The 17,266-nt window shown below is 45.5% G+C and overlaps 2 protein-coding genes across 4 annotated transcripts in view; one reads left to right on the top strand and one right to left on the bottom strand.

The window, feature by feature from the left end:
* Window positions 1–17,266, top strand: part of SVOP (SV2 related protein) — a 104,427-nt gene that overhangs the window by 14,125 nt on the left and 73,036 nt on the right. The window lies entirely within an intron of this gene.
* The window catches only part of USP30 (ubiquitin specific peptidase 30), a 99,591-nt gene that overhangs the window by 81,519 nt on the left and 806 nt on the right, over window positions 1–17,266 (bottom strand). The gene's annotated exons all lie outside the window — the stretch shown is intronic.

Raw genomic sequence — 17,266 nt, 5'->3', positions numbered from 1 at the left:
GTGTGAGCCACTGTGCCTGGCTGAAAGTAGAGTTATTAATAATACTTCCCTGTTATGACTGTTGAGTGCATTGCATAAGATAGTTTATAACACTCAGGCTTGGACCTGGCATTCTGAAGTGATGCATAAATATTAAATATCATGACTCCTGAGCCAATCACATGGACACCTGCCTCTGCTGCAATGACTCTCAAGAGAGGGAGCCCACTGCCTCCTAAAGCAGCCGTTTTCATCTCTGGGCTGCTCTGCCTGATAAGGCTCCTCTTTATATTGAGTTGAGATCTGCTTCCTTCTTTCTTATACCCAGAAGTTCAAGCTCTGTCCTTAGGATTATGGTTGAGAAGCACCTTCTTTCACAGGTCAGAGCCTCAAATATTTGAAGACAGAGGTTCATCTCCTGGGAAGACTCTTCTCAAATCCTACAGCTCAGGGAGTGCCCCAGGTCTTGTCTTGAAGAAGACAAAGCAAGTCCATATGTTAGTGACCTTGGCAGTCTCTGCTGCTCCAAGTGCGCAGCATCTAACTACATTTGTTGATAAGTTTCAGACTCCAAAGACGCCCAGTGCCACATCACCAGGGTATCTGGGACAAAGCTGAGGGATACTGGTTATCAGTGTTTTTTATCAAGTTCCCCAAACGAGATGATGCAACCCTGCCTTTCACTGGCAGATGAGCCTTGCTATGAAGATGTCTTCTTATACTATTTGTACTATTTGTCAGAGCTGGGGAGAAAGGGATGAATATTTAACAAAAGCCTCAGCCCTCCACCTCTCCAACCCCCCTAATCCAAACCACCAGCACCTCTTCTCCCACTGGCCACACAGCTTCCTTCCTGGCCTCCCTGACTCCTCCTCAGTCATCTTTTTGTATTAACCAGGCCTTTTTTTTTTTTTTTTTTTTTGAGACGGAGTCTGGCTGTGTCACCCAGGCTGGAGTGCAGTGGCACAATCTTGGCTCACTGCAAGCTCCGCCTCCCGGGTTGACGCCATTCTCCTGCCTCAGCCTCCTGAGCAGCTGGGACTCAGGCGCCCGCCACCACGCCTGGCTAATTTTTTGTATTTTTAGTAGAGACGGGGTTTCACCATGTTAGCCAGGATGGTCTCGATCTCCTGACCTAATGATCTGCCCACCTCGGTCTCCCAAAGTGCTGGGATTACAGGAGTGAGCCACCGCGCCCGGCAACCTTTGATTGTTTATATTCTGATGCTTCAACATCTTGGAGCCTTGCTGGCCCTGGAGGGACTTGCCCCGCTCAGAGTTAACTAATTCCTAGAAATAGCAAACAGCTCACCTGCCAGCGTGCCTTTGCTATACAAACCAATCAAGCCAGAGCCTCATGTCTCTCTAGCTGCCTCCTTTATCCAGCTCCCAGACTCCAGGCCACATCTGCCTGCCCTCATCACCCCAGAACCAGGCATGAGACAATTAAGGACAGCCCCTATGCTCCAGAGAAGGGCGAAATTATTCAAACGAACCAATCCCAAGCCTGCAGCCTCTGCCTTACCCATTTCTTTCCTGGGAAACCACAATAAAGGCTCTTGCTCATGTTCTCCTCCTATTCCCTCTGCCTCCTGACAAACCATGGGGTTGCCGTGTGTGCCCCTTACAGTGTGGCATGCCCCTTCTTCTTGGGATCTGTTAGTATGACAGAGTATATCTTGCCCATGGCTCACATCTCATAATCTCTCAGCCTTGCCATACCTAAATAATATTAAAACCTATATTTAAAAAACGCTTTCTGGGGTGGGCACAGCGGGTCATGCCTGTAATCCCAGCACTTTGGGAGGCTGAGGCAGGTGGGTCACCTGAGTTCAGGAGTTTGAGACCATCCTGGCCAACATGGTGAAACTCCATCTCTACTAAAAATACAAAAATTAGCCGGGCGTGGTGGCAGGCAGCTGTAATCCCAGCTACTCAGGAGGTTGAGCCAGGAGAATCTCTTGAATCTGGCAGTGGGAAGTTGCAGTGAGCCAAGACTGTGCCACTGCACTCCAGCCTGGGCAACAAGAGCGAGACTGTCTCAAACAAAACAAGACAACCTGCTTTCCTCCATTGATTCATCCTCTTGCGGGAGAATGTGCCAAGTGACCTCAAAACTCAACTCTGATCATCTTCCACCATCTCGCTACTACTTGAAACCCCTCCATGGCATCCCACTGGTCTTAGGACAACACAGAAAATCCTCACTGTGACCTCCAGGGCTCTGTGTGATGCCAGCTGTCTCTCTGACCTATGTTCCCTGGTCTCACCTCCAGACCTTTGCACTAGCTGTTCTCTCTACTCCTCCCTTACTTGTGTGGGACCGTCTTTGTCCCCTTGATATCTCCTTGGGGAGGTCTTTTCTGATCACTCACTTTTTTGCTTTAGACCTCAGTTTCCTCATCTATAAAGTGGGAACAGCAATGGCACCTGTTGGGGGCCGTACCGGGGGTGGTGGAGAATGAAAGAACACACACAAAGACAAAGACACACAGAGAACATGGCGGCCGCACTTAGAGCCTTCGCCTCACTTTATTTATACTCCATAAACCTCACGTCAGCAGAAAGAATGCAATGCAAAACAAACTTTCTTTTCCCACATGTAACCTTCTACTCAGTACCTTGTTTCTATATTTTTTCTTATTTACCCGCCTTCTTGGCGCCTACGGGAGTTCATTAAAAGTTCAGTTGGAGATACTGTCCTTGAGCCCTATCTATTCTCAGCATACTGTTTTCAAAGGCCCCTGCAGCACCCACCTTCTAGGGCATGAGGGTTCCTTGGGTACCATTGCTGTCCCCACTTGGCACCCTGTTTGCTTCCTCCTCAAGATATATTTCCTTTGCAAATCTATAATGATGTATTTGTTTACTTGTATATTAACCACCTTGCCAACCAGAGCATCCACTTCTCGCGGGCAGGGACCATGTCAATTTCATCCTCCACTGGATCCCAGCACTCAGCATAAGTCAGCCCTCAATAGATGCTTATGGAAATACTGAATGGTGCTGCTAGGCTCTGCCAGATGCTCTCAATAGATAGACTCCTTTGATCTCCATGGCTACCCTGTGAGGTAGGGATTACCATTTCCATTTTATAGGTGAGGAAACTGAGGCTCAGAGAAACAAATTAACCTACCCAGGGTCACACAGGTACTGAATGGTGTGAGTAGGGCATTCAAACCCAAGTCACTCTGTTTGCCAGGGTTGGGCTCTCTTATCTATTCTGGCGGACCACCTCTCCAACTCTGAGTGCCACCAACAGATAATCACAGCTTCAACTTCCTTTTCAGTCTGACAGCTTGAACTCTGATAGTCTGAACTCAAGGGACAAAACTCCAGAAGCCCAGATGAAAAGAGAAAACTTCCCTACTTAAAATACCTGGCTGAGCGCAGTGGCTCACGCCTGTAATCTCAGCACTTTGGGAGGCCGAGACAGGCAGATCACTTGAAGTCAGGAGATCGAGACCAGCCTGGCCAACATGGTGAAACCCCGTCTCTACTAAAAATACAAAAATTAGCCAGGTGTGGTGGCGGATGCCTGTAATCCCAGCTACTTGGGGGGCTGAGGCAGGAGAATTGCTAGAACCCGGGAGACGGAGGTTGCAGTGAGCCAGAATTGTGCCCCTGCACTCCAGCCTGGGTGACAGAGTGAAACTCCATCTCAAATAAAATAAAATAAAATAAAATAAAATAAAATACCTGAATCAGGGCTGGGCATGGTGGCTCACACCTGTGATCCCAACACTTTGGGAATCACTTGAGCTCAGGAGTTTGAGAACAGCCTGGGCAACATAGCAAGACCTTGTTTCTACTAAAATGAAAAAAAAAATTCACTAAGCATGGTGGCACATAGCTGTAGACCCAGCTACCTGGGGGGCTGAGGTGAGAGGATTGCTTGAGCCTGGGAAGTCGGGGCTGCAGTGAGCCCAGATCTGCACTCCAAGCTTGGGTAACAGAGTAAGGCCCTGTCTCAAAAAAATAAACAAATAACAATACCTGAATCAAGTCACAGGCCCTAATTTAAGGTACCAAGGAAAATTCTATGGTGGTACAAACAAGATCTTTAGGTTGACAGCTATTTCCTCAAGTTCTTCTCTTCCTTAAATAGCAAAATTATGTAAAACAAATGTTCCCTGCTATTTTGGTAAATTATATGCTATATATATACATATACAACAAATGGCAAGAGATTGTGAGCCAGCCTGTTTTGAAGCCTTCATATATTTAACATATGCCACTGCTATTTTCTTTTTCTTTCATATTACTTTTTTTCCCCTCGGGAAATCTTGGCTCATGTACTTGATAAATTCTTTTAGGAACCCGACTGATTCAAAATGCAGACTGGCTTTCTGAGGACTGCATAATTTAATGTCAAAGGTCCTTCTTTATTTCTGTTTTAAAACAAAGTTTAATAAACACAGGTGCCCTCGCCTCTTGTGGTTTGCCAGCGAAGAAATGTGAGCAGGTCCAGGTTTAAAACTGCAGGGAGGTTGGGCTCTGTGGCTCACGCCTGTAATCCCAGCACTTTGGGAGGCCGAGGCAGGAGGACTGCTCAAGCCCAGGAGTTTGAGACCAGTCTGGGCATCATAGTGAGACCCTAACTCTATAAGAAATTTAAAAATTCGCTGGATATGGTGGCGAACGCCTGCAGTCCCAGCTACTGTGGAAGCTGAGGCAGGAGGATCGCTTGAGCCCAGGAGTTGTAGGGTACAGTGAGCTTTAGTGCACTACTGCACTCCAGCCTGGGTGACAGAGCAAGACCCTGTCTCAAAAAATAAATACATAAAACTGCAGGGAGCTAAGCCATTTTCTCAAAGTCACTTTTTACAAGGGTCAATGTACTCCAAACTCAAGGTAGAGAGGTGACTTGGAGAAGACAGGTTGCTGAAAGCTCATATTTCCTCATTGCTCACAATTTTCCTGTTCATCAAGCTCAGTTAATACTGGCGACCGTCTGTAAACCAGCTGTCATCCCCACTTCACAGACAAAAGCAGAGCATAGCCACGCTTAACAGCATGCTGCTCCATCAACTAGAGCATGGTCAATAATCGCTGTTGTTATTTATATTTATCGTAAGAACAGTAGATGCCCAGTTTAAAAATATCAAACATTACAGAAGGGTCCAAAATGAATAAGCAAAAAAAAAAAAAAAATGTGTCTTCTCTCAAAATATCCCATTCCCATCCAGTTCTCCTCCCCAGAAGAAACCAGCATTAGACTTCTTACATGTCCTTCCCAACTGTCTGTGATTGTCTAAGCATGACGCCTCTAGAGCAATATTTCTCAGGCTTCGGCATGCACACAAATTGCCTGGAGACTGGTTACAATGCAGATACTGATTCAGTAGGTTTGGGACAGGGTCTGAGACTCTGCGTTTCTCGCATTTCTTGTTTTTTTATTTTTATTTTTTTGAGACAGGGTCTTGTTCTGTCACCCAGGCTAGAGTGCAGTGGTGAAATCATAGCCCACTGCAACCTCAAACTCCTGGGCTCAAGTGATTCTCCCACGTCAGCCTCCTGAGTAGCTGGGACTACAGGCAATGCCGCTACGGCCGACTAATTTCTGTCTTTTTTGTAGAGATGGAGGTCTCGCTTTGTTACCCAGGCTGGTCTATAGCTCCCGGGCTCAAGCACTCTTCCAGCCTCAGCCTCCCAAAGTGCTGAGATTACAGGTATGAGCCACGACACCTGACCAAGCTTCTGCCTTCTAACAAGCTCCTAAGGGATTGCTGGAGCCTCTGGTTCAGAACCACATTTAAATTTTTCTTTTTTTTTTTTTTTGCGATGGTGTCTCGCTCCGTTGCCCAGGCTGGAGTGCAGTGGAGCCATCTTGGCTCACTGCAGCCTCTGCCTCCTGGGTTCAAGTGATTCTCCTGCCTCAGCCTCCCAAATAGCTGGGATTGCAGGCACGAGTCACCATGCCCGGCTAATTTTTGTATTTTTAGTAGAGACGAGGTTTCACCATGTTGGCCAGGCTGGTCTCAAACTCCTGACCTCAAGCGATCTGTTCATCTTGGCCTCCCAAAGTCCTGGGACTACAGGCATGATCCTCCGCATCTGGCCGGGACCACACTTAAGTTTTTGAGTATCAAGGACCTAGCTCTCAGGACCATATTATACCACTTTTTCTTTAGGGAGAAACAGTCTCACTTTGTTCTCCAAGCTGGTCTTCAAGTGATCTTCCCACTTCTGCCACCCAAAATGCCAGGATTGTAGGCATGAGCCACTGTGCCCAGCCCATTTTATAGCACATTTAATAATGAGTCTCAACAATCTTTCCCTGTTGACCCCTACAGATCAGCGTGTGTGTGTGTATGTATGTATGTGCGTGTGTATGTATGTGTGTGTGTGTATGTATGTATGTGCGTGTGTGTATGTTTATTGTGGTAAAATATATGTAAAGTAAAATTTACCATTGACAATTTTTTTTTTTTTTTTGAGACGGAGTCTACCTCTGTTGCCCAGGCTGGAGTGCAGTGGCGCGATCTCAGCTCACTGCAACCTCCTGCTCCCAGATTCAAGCGATTCTCCTGCCTCAGCTTCCTGAGTTGCTGGGTTACAGGCATGACCCACCACGCCCGGCTAATTTTTGTATTTTTGGTAGAGACAGGGTTTCACCATGTTGGCCAGGCTGCTCTCAAACTCCTGACCTCAAGTGATCTGCCCTCCTGAGCTTCCCAAAGTGATGGGATCACAGGACCATAAACCATTTTAAGTGTACAGTTAGTGGCATTAAGTACATTCACAATGTTGTGTAACCATCACTATCATCCATCTCCAGAATTTTTTCATCCTCCCCAGCTGTACCCATTAAACACTAACTCCCTGTCCTCTCTTCCCCCTAGTCCTGGTAACCACTATCCTGCTTTCTATATCTGTGAATGTCACTGTTCTAGGTCCACTCACGTCGGTAGAATCCTCATATAGGTAGAATCCTTTTGTGACTGGCTTACTTCACTCCGCATAATATCTTCAAGGTTCTTCCATGTTGTAACCTGTGTCACCATTTCCTTTCTTTTTAAGCCTGGATAATAGTCTATTGTATGCATTGTTCATATTTTGTTTATGCGTTTATCTGTTGGATGTTTGTGCCTTTTGGCTGGTTGTTTCTGCCTTTTGGCTATTTTGATACAGGCCAACTTAAAAATTTTTAACGTTTTTATTTATTTATTTTATTTATTTTTTAAATTATACTTTAAGTTCTAACATTTTTATTGATTTATTTTTAATTTTTTTTTGAGACAGGGTCTAGCTCTGTTGCCCAGGCTGGAGTGCTATGGTGTGATTGTGGCTCACTGCAGCTTTGACCTCCCAGGCTCAAATAATCCTCCCACCTCAGCCTCCCGAGTAGCTGGGACCACAGACACGCACCACCATGCCCAGCTAATTTTTAAAAATTTTTTGTTGCGATGAGGGTCTCATTATGTTGCCCAGGCTAGTCTTAAATTGAGATTGATCAAGCAATTCTCTCGCCTCGGCCTCCCAAAGTGCTGAGATTACGGGCATGAGCCACTTTGCACGGCTATAAACACATTAAAAAAGTGGATGTGCTATATCCATTTAATCACCCCTGTCCCAGTGATCATTTCTAGTGTTCTATTATCACAATCAAAGCTGCAAACAGCATGCTAGTAGCAGAAGGGACTATAGCAGGGGGGCTGGGACTAGAGACACTGAAGGCAGATGACTTTGCCAAAGCCTGGCTTAGCCACTTACTGTGTGACCTTGGGCAAGCTTACAGCCCCTCTGTGCTTAAGTGTCCTTATTTGTAAAATAGGGATAGTGAAAGTGCATGTTAAATAAGATAATCCACAAGGCACTGAACTCTGGACCAGACACATGGCAAACTAATAGTCCATATCAGCTGTTCTTTATTCTTATTATTTTTTTCACAGAGTTCGCCGTGTCACCCAGCCTGGAGTGCAGTGGTGTGATCTCAGCTCACTGCAACCTCTGTTGCAGTGAATCGCCTCACTGAGGTGATTCTCCTGCCTCAGCCTCCTGAGTAGCTGGGATTACAGGTGCCCGTCACCATGCCCAGCTAATTTTTGTATTTTTAGTAAAGACGAGGTTTCACTATGTTGGCCAAGCTGGTTTGAAACTCCTGACCTCAAATGATCTGCCCGCCTCGGCCTCCCAAAGTGCTGGGATTATAGACTTGAGCTGCTGTGCCTGGCCCCGTATCAGCCATTATTGGTATCGTAAGTCATCACCTACTTTTTTCCATCCCTGTAATGAATTGCCAGCAGAACATAGCTGGTGGCAGCACAGGACATTTAAACATTGTGAAAGATATCACAAATTACCTTCCAAAAGGCTGCAGTGGTCACTATTAGTCCACAGAAGGAAGCAGGGAGCCGTGGATGGTCCTTGCGGAGAAGATGTGACAAAAGGAGTATTCAAGGAGGATGATCAGGCCACACAGCGAGTTCTTTCTGTGATGTCCTCGGAGTCAAGGGTGCTGATCCATTGACCTTGCCTTCATCCCCGAAGATGAATTGAGAGTGCACGCAAACATTCATGTCCTTCCTTCCTGGGATATGTCTCTATGTGTCCATCTTCTGTGAATACCTTAGGGGACTGTTTACGTTTTTGATTTTGGGGTTGCTTCTTCGGGACTGGGGGTCCTACTCATTTGTAGTTTCCTTTCTGTAGCCCATTTCACACCACCCCTGGTTGAGTGGGTTCCAGATGTGAAATGTCACTCCCACCATGAGCCTTTCTCAGCACCCAGTTTATTTTATTTGCAGCATTTCTTACAATGTGCAAACCATCTATATAGTGATGTCCATATGTAATCACTATTTTTGTTTTTAAAATTCTTATCCCCTCCTGGTAGACTATGAGCACTGCAAAAAGGCATTGAAGTCTGATGACTTTCGTGATCCCAGTAGCACCTTTGGGCCTGGCACAAAGCAGGTGCCCATTCAGTATTTGTTGGATAAGGGATTCCAATAACATCCATAGCAGTGCTAAGAGTTAAGGATTTTTTTTTTTTTGATGGCAAAATACACATAACATAAACTACCATTTTAACCTTTTTTTCCCCTTCGAAATGGGGTCTTGCAGCCGGGCACCATGGCTTACATCTGTAATACCTGCACTTTGAGTACGAGGTGGGTGGATCACCTGAGGTCAGGAGTTTAGGACCAGCCTGGCCAACATGGTAAAACCCTGTCTCTACTAAAAGTGCAAAAGTTAGCTGGGGGTGGTGGTGCGCACCTGTAATCCCAGCTACTTGGGAGCCTGAGGCTGGAGAATTGCTTGAACCTGGGAGGCAGAGGTGGCAGGGAGCCTGGGTGATGGAGTGAGACTCCATCTCAAAAAAATAAAAGAGGGGGTCTTGCTATATTACCCAAGCTGGTCTTGAAGTCCTGGCCTCAAGCAGTTCTCTTGCTTCAGGCCATCCACCTAGCTAGGATTATAGACACATGTGCCACCCGACCGCCCACCCGCACCATGCCTGGCTCTATTTTGACCATTTTATTTATTTTTAATTTTTTTTCCATCTTAACCATCCATTAAAACATGCAATTTTACTAGGTTGCACAACCTTCATCTCTATCTAGTCCCCAAAGGGAGAACCCCCCTCCCATTACTCTGTGACTCCCCATTCCCTGGCAATCCCCCAATCCCTGGCAGCCACTAATCTGCTTTCTGTCTCCATGAATTCTGGACACTGCATTTAAGTGGACTCATATCTATGTGAACTTTTGTGACTAGCTTCTTTGCTCAGTGTAATATTTTTGAGGTTTAGCTGTAATGTAGCATGTGTCAGTAGTTTCAGGAGCTTTCTGTATATTCGTTTGTTTTGTGTTTTAGAGACAGTGTCTCTTTCTGTTGCCCAGGCTGCAGTGCAGTGGTGCAATCATAGCTCACTGCAGCCTCGACCTCTCAGGCTCAAGTGATCCTCCCACCTTAGCCTCCTGAGTAGCTAGGACTACAGGCACACACCACTGTATCTGGCTAATTTTTAAATTATTTGTAGAGATGGGCTCTCCCTATTTTGCCCAGGCTGGTCTTGAAGCCCCGTACTCAAGTGATCCTCTTGCCTCTGCCTCCTAACGTGCTGGGATTACAGGTGTGAGCCATTGCACCCATGAGGACTTTTCTTTTTTCTTTTTTTTTTTTTTTAACAGTGATGTGCTAGGGCCTGATGGTACCAGTTCTAGAGAGCAGATGGATTGTTAAATATGCAAGAATTTGGGGAGCCTGTTATTTAGTCACTGACAGGTTGAAACAAGCCATTGTGGGAGTATCTAGGACACAGATATTGGCAAATGCTACAAATCAATATTGTTGGGGGAGGGCATTTGAGAACCAGTTTATAGGCACACTGCTGGCTTTAAAGCACCCCATAATCTCTATCAGTATCCCTGAGAAGTTACTGTAACTAAATACCTACTTTGGTTTACTTCCTTATTTCTTTAGAATCAGGATCTCACTCTATTGTCCAGGCTAGGGTGCAGTGGTGCAATCATAGCTCACTGTAGCCTCAACCTCCTGGGCTCAAGAGATCCTCTTGCCTTAGCCTTTTGAGTGGCCAAGACCACAGGTATGTGCTACCATGCCTGGCTAATCTTTTTTTTTTTTTTTTTTGTAGAGATAGGTCTTGCAGGCTAGGGATGATGGCTCACGCCTGTAATCCCAGCACTGTGGGAGGCCAAGGCAGGTGGATCACTTGCAATCAGGAGTTTGAGACCAGCCTAGCCAACATGGAGAAAGTCTGTCTCTACTGAAAATATAAAAATTAGCCAGGTGTGGTGGCGCATGCCTATAATCCCAGCTACTCAGGAGGCTGAGGCACAAGAATTGCTTGAACTTGGGAGGCAGAGGTTGCTGTGAGCCAAGGTCTTGCCACTGCACTCCAGCCTCGGTGACAGAGCAAGATTCTGTCTCAAAACAAACAAACAAAACCTGAGATGGGGTCTTGCTGTGTTGCCCAGCCTGGTCTCAAACTCCTGGTCTCAAGCAATCCTCCTGCCTTGGACTCCTAAAGTACTTGGATGAGAGGCATGAGCCACCATGCAGACCTCTTAAATACCTATTTTGAATAAAACAGTGTTCTTGCCAGGCAAGTACTGCTTAAGAGATGTCCTGGTCCCACCTTCTGACCGGATATCCAGGCCTAAGGCAGTCTGTTGCCAAGCCTTTGCTCCTAAGTGACACCTGCCTTCCAGCTGCAAGGGATGCCCCAGCTCCAGACGGCAGGATGTTTGCCTGAGTCCTGTGTCACAGGCCTCTCAGGGGAGGAGGGTGAGCTGTAGATACCCAGCTCAGCCAACAAGAGAGTGGGGACTCCTCGGGGCTCAGTCCCTCAGTGCGTCTGCTTCACGATGGGGTTGGGAGCAGGGGAACAGCAGAATCACTTGCCTACCTCTGATGCACGAGAAGAGCAGTCCCCAGATCAGCGATGTCAGCAGCACCTGGGAATGCACTCAAAGTGTAACGGTTTGGCCCCAGGTCAGACCTCCTGAATCAGACCTTCTAGGGGCAGGGCCCAGCCGTCCGTGTTGTGACCAGCCCCGTGGAAGTTCTGAGACTACATCCAGTTTAAGAACCCCTGGACTCAAGTGACAGTCCAAAGAGCTGTCAACCAGGCTGGAGTGGAGCTGTGCCTTTTAATTCCTGCTCCAGAACACACACCGTTTTCCACTCTCTGGCAAGCCTGCCCACACAAGCCAGCTCAGTTTAGACCTTGCCCTCGTTCCTGAGATACGTGAATGCCTGGGAGAGGCACTGACTTGACACCCAGTGACTAGGACTGAAGGCGCTCTTACCAAAGACCACCAAACTGAAGCCTCAGCTTCTTCAAACTGTGTGACCTAGGCCACCAGCCATAACCTAAGCAGCCACTTCCTCGTCTATAAAATGGTCTAATAACCGTACGTAATTCATAAGTTGATTGTTAAGGTAGCAGGAGATAATATAAAGGGCTTTGCACAGCTCTTGGCTTATAGCAAATGCTCAATAACTAGTTGCATGGTTTGAGGGCTATTATCCAAGGAGTTCGAGGAAGGAGAATTCAATGATGAATCCCTCACATTTATCTTGTGCTTTACAATTAATTTGTGTAATAACTCTGCAGGAGCTTCTTTGTAGCAGATACGGTTGGTGCCCTTTGCAGATTCCTTTAGTAGGCTGGCATTCCCCCAGCTATTGCCAGTGTTGGTTCACAACTGTAGCTCCCTCTGGATTGCCCCTGGTGGAGGGGAGCCACCTTGTCTGGGAGATTATGCCCTCCACTGCTGGGGGTGGCATAGCCAAGGACTGACTGATATGAGGGTGTAACAGCCCAGCCCTCACATCCCCGGGTGGAACCTTCTCGGTGGTACGAGTCACACTTCAGAGCTCCCTGTGTGGTCAGGCTGAGGCCAGACCTCAGCAGGAACTACATCCTTTCTTAAGCTTCCTCCTGCCTCCTCCTGCTTCCCAATGGGTTTCTCTGAGAGTATTTCCTTAGTAAATCGCTTGCACAAACATCCCCCATCTCATTGTTTTGCAGAAACAGAAAAATCCTAATCCCAGCACTTTGGGAGGCCAAGGCAGGAGGATTGCTTGAGGCCAAGAGTTTGAGACCAGCCTGACCAACACAATGAGATCCCTGTCTCTACGAAACAAACTAACAAAAAGCTAGGTGTGGTGGTGCGTGCCTGTAGTCCCAGCTACTCAGGAGGCTGAGGCAGGATGATCACTTGAATCCAGGAGTTTGAGGCTGTAGGGAGCTATGATAGTGTCACTGCACTCTAATCTGGGCGACAGAGCAAGACATTGTCTCAAAAGAAAAAAAGGAGAGTGGGCACAATGGCTCTTGCTTGTAATTCCAGCACTTTGGGAGGCTAAGGCAGGCCGATCACTTGAGGTCAGGAGTTCGAGACCAGTCTGGCCAATATGGTGAAACTCCATGTTTACTAAAAATACAAAAATTAGCTGGGTGTGGTGGCATGTGCCTGTAGTCCCAGCTACTCAGGAGGCTGAAGGAGGAGAATCACTTGAACCTGAAGTGGAGGCTGCAGTAACCCGAGATCGTGCCATTGCTCTCCAGCCTGGGCATCACAGTGAGATGTGAAAGAAAGAAAAGAAAAAAAGAAAGACAAAAAAAAGAAAGGAAGAAAGAGAAGTCTACCTGAAGAGTCATATAGAATCTCTTAAGGTACACCGAATAACTAAAGCGATCTTGAAAAATGAGAAGGAAATTGAAGGTCTCATACTTTCCGATTTCAAAACTTACTACAACATACTTAGGTGTGGCTTAAGGATAGACATGCAGATCAATGGAATAGAATCAAGAGCTCAGAAATAAATTCTCGAGTCATATGATTTGATTAAATGATTTTCAAAATGGTGCCAAGATCACTCAGTGGGGGAAAGGACAGTCTTTTAAACAGATGGTATTAGGAACACTGGATGTCCGTATGTGAAAGAATGAAGTTGGATTCTTACCTAACACCATATACAAAAGTTAACTCAAAATGGATCAAACACCTAAATCCATAAAAGTTTAGAAGAAAATATAGGAGAAAAGCCTTATGATACTGGATTTGGCAATGATTTCATGGATATGACACCAAAAGAACAGATAATAAAAATAAAAGTAGATATATTGGACTACATCAAAATTTAAAACTTTCGGCCTGGCATGGTGGCTCACACCTGTAATCCCAGCACGTTGGGAGGCCAAGGTGGGTGGATCGCTTTAGCTCAGGAGTTCAAGATCAGCCTGGCCAACATGGTGAAATCTCATCTCTACAAAAAACAACAAACAAACAAACAAAAAACCCAAAAACATCCAAAACAAAAGTTAGTCAGGCATGGTGGTGTGCACCTGTAGTCCTAGCTACTCAGGAGGCTGAGGTGGGAGGATCACCTGAGCCCAGGAGGTCGAGGCTGCAGTGAGCTGTGATCACGCCACTGCACTCCAGCCTGGATGACAGAATGAGATCCTGTATTAAAAAATTTTTTTTCAAACTTTGGTGCATTCAACGATCACAATCAATAGAGTAAAAAGGCAATCTAAGGAATGGGAGAAATTGTTTGCAAATCATATGTCTGATAAGGGATCTATATCCAGAGTATAGAAAGAAGCACAACTCAACAACAAAAAGTTAAACAACCCGATTTTAAAATAGGCAAAGGACTTCAATAGACATTTCTCCAAAGAAGACCAACAAGGGGCCAATAAGCACATAATAAGTTGCTCAATATTAGGGAAATGCAAATCAAAATCACAATGAGATACCATCTCACACCCATTAGGATGGCTGTTATCAAGCAAATGGAAAATAACAAGTATTGGCAAGGATGTGGATAAATTGGAATCTTTGTGCTTTGCTGGTGAGAATACAAAACGGTGCAGCCACAGTGGAAGACATTCTGGCAATTCCTCAAAACATTAAACATAGAATAACCCTTTAATCCAGTAATTCCACTTATGGGTCTATATCTAAAATAAGTGAAAGCGGGAACTCAAATAGATATTTATATACTCATGTTCATTACAGCGTTATTCACAATAACCAAAACGTGGAAACAACTTGTGTCCATCAACAGATGAATGGATCAGCAAAATGTGATCTGTCCACACAATGGAATATTATTCAGCCTTAAAAAGGAGAGAAGTTCTGCAATGTGCTGCAACATGGATGAGCCTTGAAGACATTATGCTAAGGGAAATAAGCCAGGCATAAAAGGAAAAATACTGTATGATTTCACTTATCTGAGATCCCTAGAGGAGTCAAATTCACAGAGACAGAAAGTAGAAGGGTGCTTCTCAGGGGCTGAGTAGGGGAAAATGGAGCATTGATTTCTATGGGGACAGAGTTTCAGGTGAAACTTAATGTCACTGAACTGTACACTTAAAATGGTTAAAATGGCAAATTTGATGGCGTGTATATTTTACCACAATAAAAAAAGAATCTCTGTTTCACGATTTTCTTCTAGGACACCTGACTTATGGCACAATTATCACACCAATGTATAGAAGAGGTAAACTGAGGCTTAGAGTGACTATTTGTTTGTCTTATCCAGTGGGGATAATAATAGTCTCCACCTCTCAAGGTTACTGTGAGGATTAAATTGAATAATGATGCCTATAAAGCCCCCCCACTACCATCAAAGAAGAGCATTGGTGACAGAGTGAGAACCTGTATCTTATGGTATCTCGTGATTTTGATTTGCATTTCCCTAATATGGAGCAACTTATTACGTGCCTATTGGCCCTTTGCCTGTCTTCTTTGGAGAAATGTCTATTGAAGTCCTTTGCCTATTTTAAAATGTGAAATACCTGTGAAGATGTGAGTGATGGAGACAGGGTGGCTTCAACTGATCTAGGGACAAATGTTGGCGATTTCACATGTCTAATCCTTTAGTTAAACAGCAGAAACAAAGATTTCACTCATTGTTACGTGTGTAATTTTATATGCTCGAAATGTCTCAAAATAAAATATCTTTTTTAAAAAATAGAGTAAATGGGAAGCAATGGAAGAGTTTGAAGAGGTGTTACCCTCTCACTGGCCAGAAATACAATGTTTTAAGCCAGATAAAACTGCGGTTGAATCCTGGCTCCATGCCTGTTTAGTTATGGGACTGTGGGCAAGCCATGTGAGTTCTGGGGCCTCCCAGAACTGTAAAATGGTGATAATAATACGAACTTCAGAGAGGTGCTATGCAGATCGAGTGCACGGAAAACAGCTGGAACTTGCACAGAGCACAAACTTGATTCTATTAGAGGTGACTGTGGTAGATGGGGTGAAATGTTAGCACCAAGCTTCAAACCCCGCCAGTCTGTCTGCCGACCCTGTGCTGGGCCCTGCATTTCCAGCCCAGACGAGCCTGACAGCTCAGGTTTTCCAAGCCCAGCCTTTCCAAGGAGTGGAGTTTCAGGAGTTTACAGAATTACTGTGATTTGATCTGTCTTTTCTCTTCTAGAACTTCACAAGCAGGGTATGCTCCCTGTGCTTCTGAAATCCAGAGATTTACCCTTTCTATGCCAGCGCAACAGTTATTCTTTGGTGAAATACATGGAATGATGCAATCGTTAATAATAGCAGTATTTTGAACTTAAATATTTCTCTTTTTTTGCCTTTTAAAAACATGGATCAAATGTGTACTCCATCTGCTCATATACTACCTCTGTTATTCATGCCCCATGTAACTCCAGACTTTTTCTTTTTCTTTCTTTCTTTTTTTTTTAAACAAGTAAAAAAAAACCCAGGATCTTGCTCTGTCACCCAGGCTGGAGGGAGTGGCGCAATCTTGGCTCACTGCAGCCTCCACCTCCTGGGCTCAAGCCATCCTCCCACCTCAGCCTCCCAAGTAGCTGGGACCACAGGTGCACACCACCATGCCTCGCTAATTTTTGTATTTTTTGTAGAGATGGGGTTTTGCCATGTCACCCAGGCTTGTCTCGAACTACAGGACTCAAGCGACCCTTTTGCCCCAGCCTCCCAAAGTGTGGAGATTATAGGCGTGAGTGAACATGCCCAGCCAGACTTTTTATTTTCCTTTTCCTTTTATTTTTTCCTTCCTTCCTTCCTTGCTTCCTTCCTTCCTTTTTTTCTTTCTTTCTCTCTCTTTCTTTTTCTTTCTTCCTTTTTCCTTCTCTCTCTCTTTCTTTCTTTTCTTTGTTTCTTTCTTTTTATTTTTCAGATAGGGTCTCACTCTGTTGCCCAGGCTGGATTGCAGTGGTATGATCACGGCTCACTGTAGCCTTAACCTTCTGGGCTCAAGTGATCCTCCTACCTCAGCCTCCCAAGTAGCTGGGACCACAGGCACACACCACTATGTCCAGCTAAGTTTTTTACTTTTTGTAGAGACGGCATCTCACTATGTTGCCCAGGCTGGTCTTGAACCCCTGTGCTCAAGCAATCCTCCCACCTCAGCCTCCCAAAGTGCTGGGATTACAGGCATGATCCACAGTACTCAGCACCCCAAACTTTCTTCAAAAAGTCTGTAAGGACTCAAAGCCGTGACAGAAAGGACTTGCACATTCGGTATCACTATCCCCTTGAGAGACAGTGAGGTCAGAACACATCTGTCTTGTCAGTGCTATAACCCCAAAACCCACCCTAGGGCTGGCAGACAGCAGGAGTTTTGTGTTTGGGAGGAGGAAGTTGGAAGTTGGAAGGAGACAGGTGATTTTGCCTCTGAGTTCCAGAAGAAGAAATGACTTCCCAGAGAATCAAAGCTTCCTGCAGAGGAACAAGCAACAGCATAGTTTGAAAGAACATATTGCATGAGAGTGGGACCCATGGGGTCTCAAACTCAAATGCCTACAGGGCCTGACAAA

This window comes from Papio anubis, chromosome 9, assembly GCF_008728515.1.
Source record: "Papio anubis isolate 15944 chromosome 9, Panubis1.0, whole genome shotgun sequence".
Classification (NCBI taxonomy): Eukaryota; Metazoa; Chordata; class Mammalia; order Primates; family Cercopithecidae; genus Papio; species Papio anubis.
This window is presented reverse-complemented; position numbering and strand designations above follow the sequence as displayed.